The following is an 8,422-nucleotide window of genomic DNA, read 5'->3' as shown; positions in this document are numbered from 1 at the left end:
GTTGAATCGGTTGAAAACTGTAGAAATGAGATGGGGAAAAGGAATTGGGTGTGAATTTCAAAATAAAAGGTGAAGTTTTTGGTAAGTGGGAAGTTGTGGAATAGGTAGAAAAATGATGAACAGTTGAAAGTTGGAATGGGTTGAATCGGTTGAAAAAAGTAGAAATGAGAAGGGAAAAAGGAATTGGGTGTGAATTTCAAAATAAAAGATGTGAAGTTTTTGGGAAGTTGTGGAATAGGTAGAAAAATGATGAACAGTTGAAAGTTGGAATGGGTTGAATCGGTTGAAAAATGTAGAAATGAGAAGGGAAAAAGGAATTGGGTGTGAATTTCAAAATAAAAGATGTGAAGTTTTTGGGAAGTTGTGGAATAGGTAGAAAAATGATGAACAGTTGAAAGTTGGAATGGGTTGAATCGGTTGAAAAATGTAGAAATGAGAAAGGAAAAAGGAATTGGGTGTGAATTTCAAAATAAAAGATGTGAAGTTTTTGGTAAGTGGGAAGTTGTGGAATAGGTAGGCAAAAGATGAACACTTGAAAGTTGGAATGGGTTGAATCGGTTGAAAAATGTAGAAATGAGAGGTGAAAAATGTGAAATGTCGAATGTCCCATTAAGAATGAATGGGGAAAATTTGTCGGAATTTTGGGAATTCTGCGAAAACGGAAAATTTTCGGAACGAGAAAAATGGAAGCCACCCTTTCCTGAATATTTGGAATACGTGAAAAGTGGAATGGAGTGAATCGGATGAATTTTGTGGAAGAAGAAGCGGGACAAAAAAGTGAGGAGAATAAAATAGAAGAAGAAGAATAAAGTGAATGGAGTAGAATAACATATGTGTGAAGGCCTTCGCCTTCACACAATGAAAGGAGACAAAAGACAAAAAAATCTGAATGATTGTAGACAAGTAGAGTATTGTCTGTGTTCCTATAAAATTATTCCAGTAAGCAAGGGCAAAAATGAAGAACTGCAAAAAGGCTTTTAAGGAAAGCTTTAAGGAGTCCCTAAAACAAATTGTTGCTACGTTTTCCTGAGAGCTGTAATATACTAATGTATCTTAGCTTAAAAAACGTGAAAAAGTAGAACACAATTTATGAGACTAATGCAAGAATATTAAGAAATTCAGCATGTCCAGTTGCTCCAATTTGACTTGCACAGGCCAGTATCTAATGTGATTTGATGTGTAAGAATCAGGCAAGTAACTTTAAAAATGTAACAGAGTTGTAAGAGGGGTCTATCTCGCCTTTTAACCTCAGAGTGCCTTTGGGATTTAGTGTCTCCAGCAGTCTGACTTTGAAAATGAATCAATGTGAGATTGCTGTTTGTGGACTTCAGTTCTGCATTCAACACCATTGTACCACAGCGACTCATCTGCAAACTCGACAAGCTGGGCCTCAGTACCTACCTCTGCAACTGGCTACTGGACTTCCTCTGTCAGAGGCCTCAGGTGGTACGTGTTGGCGACAAAATCTCCGCCAACGTGATGCTGAGCACGGGGGCCCCCCAAGGCTGCGTGCTCAGTCCGCTGCTCTTCACCCTGCTGACGCATGACTGCACTGCGACTTACAGTAGCAACCGCGTGCTGAAATATGCTGACAACACGACTCTGGTGGGTCTCATCACCGGGGGCGACGAGACTCAATACAGGTCGGAGGTCGACCTTCTGGCCACGTGGTGCAGGGACAACAACCTCCTGCTGAACGTCAACAAGACCAAGGAGATTGTTGTTGACTTCCGGAAGGGTCACACCCAACACCTGCCACTGACCATCAACGGTGCTGTGGTGGAGAGAGTCAGCAGCACCAGATTCCTGGGGGTGCACATCAGTGAGGACCACTCCTGGTCCACCAACACCGCATCACTGGCGAAGAAAGCTCAGCGCCGCCTGTACTTCCTGCGGAAACTCAGGCGAGCAAGTGCTCCTCCGGCCGTCATGACTACATTCTACCGTGGCACCATTGAGAGCGTCCTCTCCAGTTGTATCGCTGTTTGCGGTGGTAGCTGCACTGAATACAACATGAAGGCCCTGCAGCGCATAGTGAACACGGCTGGTAAGCTTATTGGAGCTTCACTCCCCTCCCTGAAGGACATTTACACCTCCCATCTCACCCGCAAGGCGACCACGATTGTGAGTGATGTGAGTCACCCCGCTTACTCTTTGTTTGATCTTCTGCCCTCTGGGAAGAGGTACAGGAGCCTGCGCTCCCGCACCACCAGACTCACCAACAGCTTCATACTCCAGGCTGTTAGGATCCTGAACTCTCTCCCCCCTTCTGCGTAGCGTCCTGTACTTTTGCGCTATATTCTGACTGTCTGCTGTATGCACACTTGCTCCATTTTTGCTCCTCTTGTTATGTTATTTGTTTATTTATTATTTATTCATCACTCTTATTTATTCATTGTTTGTGCCGTCTTGTTTTTACTTTTTGTGTTGTTTACTTGTATGTATATTGTGTACTATGTCTTGTCACCGTGGGATAGTGGGAACGTAATTTCGATCTCTTTGTGTGTCTTGACGTGAAGAAATTGACAATAAAGCAGACTTTGACTTTTGACTTTCACACATGAAATGAAAGGAGACAAAAGACAGAAAATTCTGAATGATTATAGACAAGTAGAGTATTGTCTGTGTTCCTATAAAATTATTCCAGTAGGCAAGGGCAAAAACGAAACACTGCAAAAAGGCTTTTAAGAAAAGCTTTAAGGAGTCCCTAAAACAAATTGCTGCTAGCTGTAATATACTATTGTTTCTTAGCTTGAAAAACGTGAAAAAGTAGAACACAATTTATGAGACTAATGCAAGAACATTAAGAAATTCAGCCTGTCCAGTTGCTCCAATGGGGTCGATCTCAAATGACGTCACGTTCGCTCAAAAAATATTCAGCGGATGCGGTCAGTCGGACAAACATTGTGTCCGACTGACCGTGCAACTACAGTTGCACGCATCATTTTGGAGGAGGACGACGTACCAGGGGCAAAATTCCAACACGGCTTTATTGCCAAACATAGTGTGGAACTACTCAAACGTTGGCTGACACGCAGAGGCCTCAAAGTCAGCGGGAAGAAAGCCGTTTTGGTCGAAAGGTAAGCTTTATTTTGCGATAGCGCTCTCACTCCGGTAAGGTCCTGCTAGGTAACCTCGTGTTGCTGACTTTCCTGAAAATTAATCGACAAAAATTGTGTGGAACAACTTAAACGTTTTCTGACATGCAGAGACCTCAGAAAGTCAGCTGAAAGAATGCCGTTTTAGTCGATAGGTAAGCGTTATTGCTCTCACCCAGGTGAGGTCCTGCAAGCTAACCAAGCTAACCTCGTTGGCCCATTTCCACCGACAAAATGCAGAGAGCATATACATATATGTGTGTTTGGTGACATAATTTACTGTAAACCTCTGCCGTTTACAAGCTTATACCCAGCGAAAGCATTTCTCTCGGCTCATCCACGGCTTTGGAAAAGATATGAAGAAAACTCCCCTGATATGATCCCGGTCAGCATATCGCGAGTTGCTCCGGCAGACACCAAAGCAGCAGTGTTTGGTTATAGCCATGATAGGTCCGTTAATGTTATTTCTGATATAAAATAGCTAGTTGGTCCTTTGCGCTCCAGCTGTTCACTACCTGTGCGGCTCTTGTGTTTGTCCAACCACGGCGCATGCGCAGTTCGCTGTTCTAAAAAATAGTAACTTTGGGGTAATTGTGACAAGCCCCATTTGACTTGCACATGCCAGTATCTAATGTGATTTAATGTGTAAGAATCAGGCAAGTAACTTTAAAAATGTAACGAGTTTGATATTTTTTGTTTGAAACTTACATTCACCAAAAAAATGTATTTCATGGCAATCTAAAGCATGCCCTTTAACATTTACGATATAGTATGTTCGTATGATGCTCGCAGACTGGTTGCCCGTTTACTATATTAGAATATATAAGAAGTTAAAACCACACATAAGCATTAAAGCTTCATAAAAAAATAAGAAAAGGTCTCAATAATACAAGTGCCATTAATAAGTAATTTTAACATGCTTTTTATAATAGATTATTTTGAAAACAGTATATAAAATATAAGGTTAAAACAGAAATAGAAAAGGGAATAAGGGTAAGACTCTGCTCACCATACATGACCCAAACCTCTCAATGCTCTACTCAACTGAATGAATTTTTTTTTATGCACAAACGCTCTCTCTCTCTCTGTCTCGTTTTCAGTTTCTGTAGGGCATAATAACTATGTGACCTGATACTTGTGCCCTAAATGTAACTGTCTGTGTTTCCTTAATCTATTTTCAAATCAATCGCAATAGAGATTAGGATTTAAAATTCTGACAGGTCCCCTGCTCAAAAGACGGGTGAAAAAAGTGTAATCCATCTGAGGCACTGCATTGAAGATGGCACTCCTCCCCAGTCGACAGGTATAATATTAAAATACAAAACATAAGGATACATTTAGCTGAATATTATTTTAAAAAAAGCTCAGGTACCATACCAAACAGATGACAGTGAAATATGAGAAAGAATGTAATGTAATAACTCATCATTACTGATATAAGTGTGAATGTGTAAGTTTTGGAGCGAGATTTAGACATCAATCATGGCAACAGCTTGTTTGGGGAATGCTTTTATGAAATATCCACTTTAATTGAACAATGACTTTCTGCAGGTGTTCCTTCAGAACTACAAAAAAATAGTAACCGTGATTTAAATATGGGGGCGGCTCGATGGTTAGCATGTCCGTCTCACAGTTAGGGGGTTGCGGGTTCGATTCCTGTGTGGAGTTTGCATGTTCTCCCTGTGCCTGCGTGTTTTCTCTGGGTGCTCCGGTTTCTCATGCTTGGTAGGCTGATTGAGCACTCCAAATTGCCCCTAGGTGTGAGTGCGAGTGCAGATGGTTATTCGTTTCTGTGCCCTCTGATTGGCTGGCAACCGGTTCAGGGTGTCCTCCGCCTACTGCCCAATGACTGCTGGGATAGGCTCGCCCGCGACCACCATGGGGACAAGCGGTATAGAAAATGGATGGATGGATTTGAATATGATATTATATTAATATTAACTCTTTGAATGACAAGCGTTTTCAGAAAAAACAACCCCTAAAATGCCAGCTGATTTTGAGCATTTTCACTCATTTTTCAGGGCCTACGGAATATTGTGTGCTATGGCTATATGTACACGGGTGGTACCAAATGAAAGATTAGACTCTCTTATGATTGTATGTATGATTCTAACTGTTAGGGTTTGCAGAATATCTTCATCGTATGATTATGTTGGAATGTAACTTGTAATAATTTACCTAGCTTGTCCTGTCTTAACAAAAGTAGTAGACCAAAGTGCTAAGATCTTTTCAGCTGATTGAATAGCTGCAGAGGAAGCAATCAAAGTTGCCTTGTTTACACAACGTCGTAAAAGGCCCCCTGCTATGCTTTGATCAGCAGGTAAGCGGCTTCACCCCATCCTGTCCACCCACACCCCCACTTTCAACCCCACTCTGTTTCTCTCAATAAATATGCTCCTGCATGAGGCCAGAGTCAGATCTCATTCGAACATTGCTGTATGCACAGCGACGAATGAACTCTCCACCTGCAGGTGTCTAAAACGACTAACTTGTCTCCAGTGTGGTTCTTGCAAAATAAGTTAGTGAACACCACCCTAACACTAACTTATACCGTTCTTTAGTTAACACTGTAGTTTGTACTGTAACAGATCGGACTGGGCAACCAAGTGCAGGGCGACAGACTTTATTGAGGATAGGGAAAGGAGTTGAGGTGGAATGCTGGAGCTTAAGCTGGGTTGAGGTGTTGGCGTAACCGGAGTGTGCCTGGCGGCTGGAATCTCCTGCGTCGCTGTGGGACTCTCTCCACATCATGTTAGGGTGGCGATGAACAGGACTTGACCTGGCGGAGAGAGCTGTCGAGCAAGCGCGCAGCAGGGCGGGGCGCTAGTGATGATCGTGGTCAGGCCCAGGCAGAAAGTCGGGACGAGCTTCAATCAGAGTGTGGTCATAAATGAGCAATCGCATAATGACAGTCATGATTTTTATTTTTTTTTCCTTGGATCGTTTATATTATGTGTTCTATGTGCCCTCTCTGCAGCCATTGCAGCCTGGTCATCCTGGAAGGGGAATCTTCCCATCTGTGGTCTCTTCTCAAGGTTTCTCATTTTTCCCCCAGTAGGGTTTTTTTGAGTTTTTCCTTGCCCTCCTGGGAGTTTAAGATCAGGGGATGTTTGAGAATAATTATTAGTTTTTGTACTTGCGAAGCCCTTTGAGACTTGATTGTGATTTAGGGCTATAGTATAAAAAAACTTGACATGACATGATCTGTCAGTTTTCTTCTGTGATATGCTAGTAAATGTTTTTTACTTTTTAAGATATTTTACATTCTGCATTAACCTTCTCCAACATTTCTTGACTGACTTGAACCAGCCTAAGGTTCGCAATCTGTATTTCAACAATACAATATATTGCACAGTATTTTAGCTCTTCAACATTCACATGGCATTTCTACTGAAGATGTATTTTATTGTTAAGCTATTATTTTAGTGGTGTTGCTCTAAGTGGCCCTATGAACTACAATGAGTCTGACATCCCTGGGAAAATGTAAATACTGTCAGAGCTGCGCAGTTGAATCCATGTAACAGTGATCTGTAATGAGATCAAAGTAGCTGGTGGAATCTTCAATAGTTAATAGTAGCAGAAAAAGCCCCCTTCATGAGCTGTCATCTTATTGTGGTGGAGGGGTTTGTGTGACCCAATGAATCAATTAGCTAAGTTGTTTGGGGCCTTATGTCCCTTGTAGGGTTACCAAAGACAAAGAGGTCCTTGGGTGAGGGGCCAGACAAAGCACGATTCAAAGACCCCATATGGTGATGAAAAACATTGGTCCTCAAGTTCCCAGGATGTGGGTCACCGGGGCCTCCCTCTGGAGCCAGTCCTGGAGGTGGGGTTCAAAGGCAAGCTTCTGGTGGCCAGGCCTTCAGCCATGGGGCCCGGCCGGGCGCAACCCCAAAAAGCAACGTGGGTCCCACTTCCCATGGGGTCACTAGGTGGTGAGGGGCCAAAGGGGTCGGGAGCATAGTTACATTGACAGTCCGATCCCTGGCAACATAAACTAGCTCTAGGGAGATGGAATGGCACCTCTCTGTCAGGGTAAGAGCTGGTGTGCGAGGCAGAGAGGTTCCAGCGAGATACAATCGAGCTCTTTCTACACAGTCTAGTACCAGTCGTCTCGGGAGGGGTTGGAAATTATTCCACTTTGGAGTTGCCCACTGGGATAGACATCATACTTGGCCCTTGTACATTGGGGTTCACCCTGGTGGTCGAAAGGGTAGCGTCCCTCCACCTTTGGGTGTGGGGATCGCTGTTGTGCCAAAGTAGTTACCGCCGTGAAAATCCGTATTCCCTGCCGCGGGAGCGCCCATGCATTGAGTGGAAGAAGGAAGCCAATGCCTTCCAGCAGACAGTACCAGTGTCCCGTTCACGCCTGCCCGTCAATCAGCCGGTAACTCCCACCTGTCATGAACTCTCAGCCACGCCCCGGCAATCAGCTCAATCACCCACACCTGCCAGTCACTCGTTAGACATCCTATTTAAACCCCGCGATCCCATCACTTCCCTTTCAGTCTGGCCCGTGATGCCACTTGTTTGCTCACTGCGGTCTGCCCGTTTGACTCTCGTTGCGGATCAGTTCTGTTCGCTGATCCGTCTCGTCTTGCCTACCGCCCATCCTGATGGGTAGATGAGGCGTCATGAAGCGTTACAACACATTACCAAACTGATACTGATATTGACACTGTGTCGATACTGTGTCACTGAGTACTGACACCTGCTGGACCTTAAAAATCCCTACAGGCAACCTAGTTGACAGACTCAACTGACACTGATTTGATGACCTAGTATATACAATAATATCATTTAAGTAATTATTTTATATTGTATTATTTCATATATTCATTTAAATTGAAAATATATTTTATATTTTTAGATACAGTCAATAAATAATGTGAACATGTATCATAACATGTTATGTATTAAAGCCCGGTGCGGCTTATCTATGGATTTTTTTCGTGATTTTTGTGATGACTTGATCACTTTTATACACTCATAAAAAGGCTGTGGACCGCTGTTGTGCGGCAACCGCTTTGCTAGGCGGAGGGATACATATGTGACACAGTCACTGGGGAGAAGAGTGGTGTGTTGATTGCATGTCCGCCAGGCAAATAGTGCCGTATAATTCACACAAAGATTAGACAGAACGAGATCAAGACGGACATGACTGAAGAAAGGAAGCTTTTATACACAAACCGTCATTATGGGGACAAAAGAAATGCATATGATGCCGCTTTTAAGTTAAAGGCAGTCGATGTTGATGACATTGTGTTGCATCACCCTTTTCTTTATTTCCCGGTCACGTCTACTCTAGAGCTATACATGTCGCTCGC

The 8,422-nt window shown here is 43.2% G+C and overlaps 1 long non-coding RNA gene across 1 annotated transcript in view; it reads right to left on the bottom strand.

Moving 5' to 3' along the window:
• Positions 1-3,577: 3,577 nt before the first annotated feature.
• Positions 3,578-8,422, bottom strand: part of LOC119129587 — a 12,508-nt gene continuing 7,663 nt past the window's right edge. The window contains exons 2-3 of the long non-coding RNA XR_005099282.1: positions 7,622-7,628; positions 3,578-3,602 (exon numbers count right to left, since the gene is read on the bottom strand). This is a non-coding gene — a long non-coding RNA (uncharacterized LOC119129587). The remainder of the gene's footprint in view (positions 3,603-7,621; positions 7,629-8,422) is intronic.

The sequence above is a fragment of the Syngnathus acus genome, chromosome 10 (genome assembly GCF_901709675.1).
Source record: "Syngnathus acus chromosome 10, fSynAcu1.2, whole genome shotgun sequence".
Lineage (NCBI taxonomy): Eukaryota > Metazoa > Chordata > Actinopteri > Syngnathiformes > Syngnathidae > Syngnathus > Syngnathus acus.
This window is presented reverse-complemented; position numbering and strand designations above follow the sequence as displayed.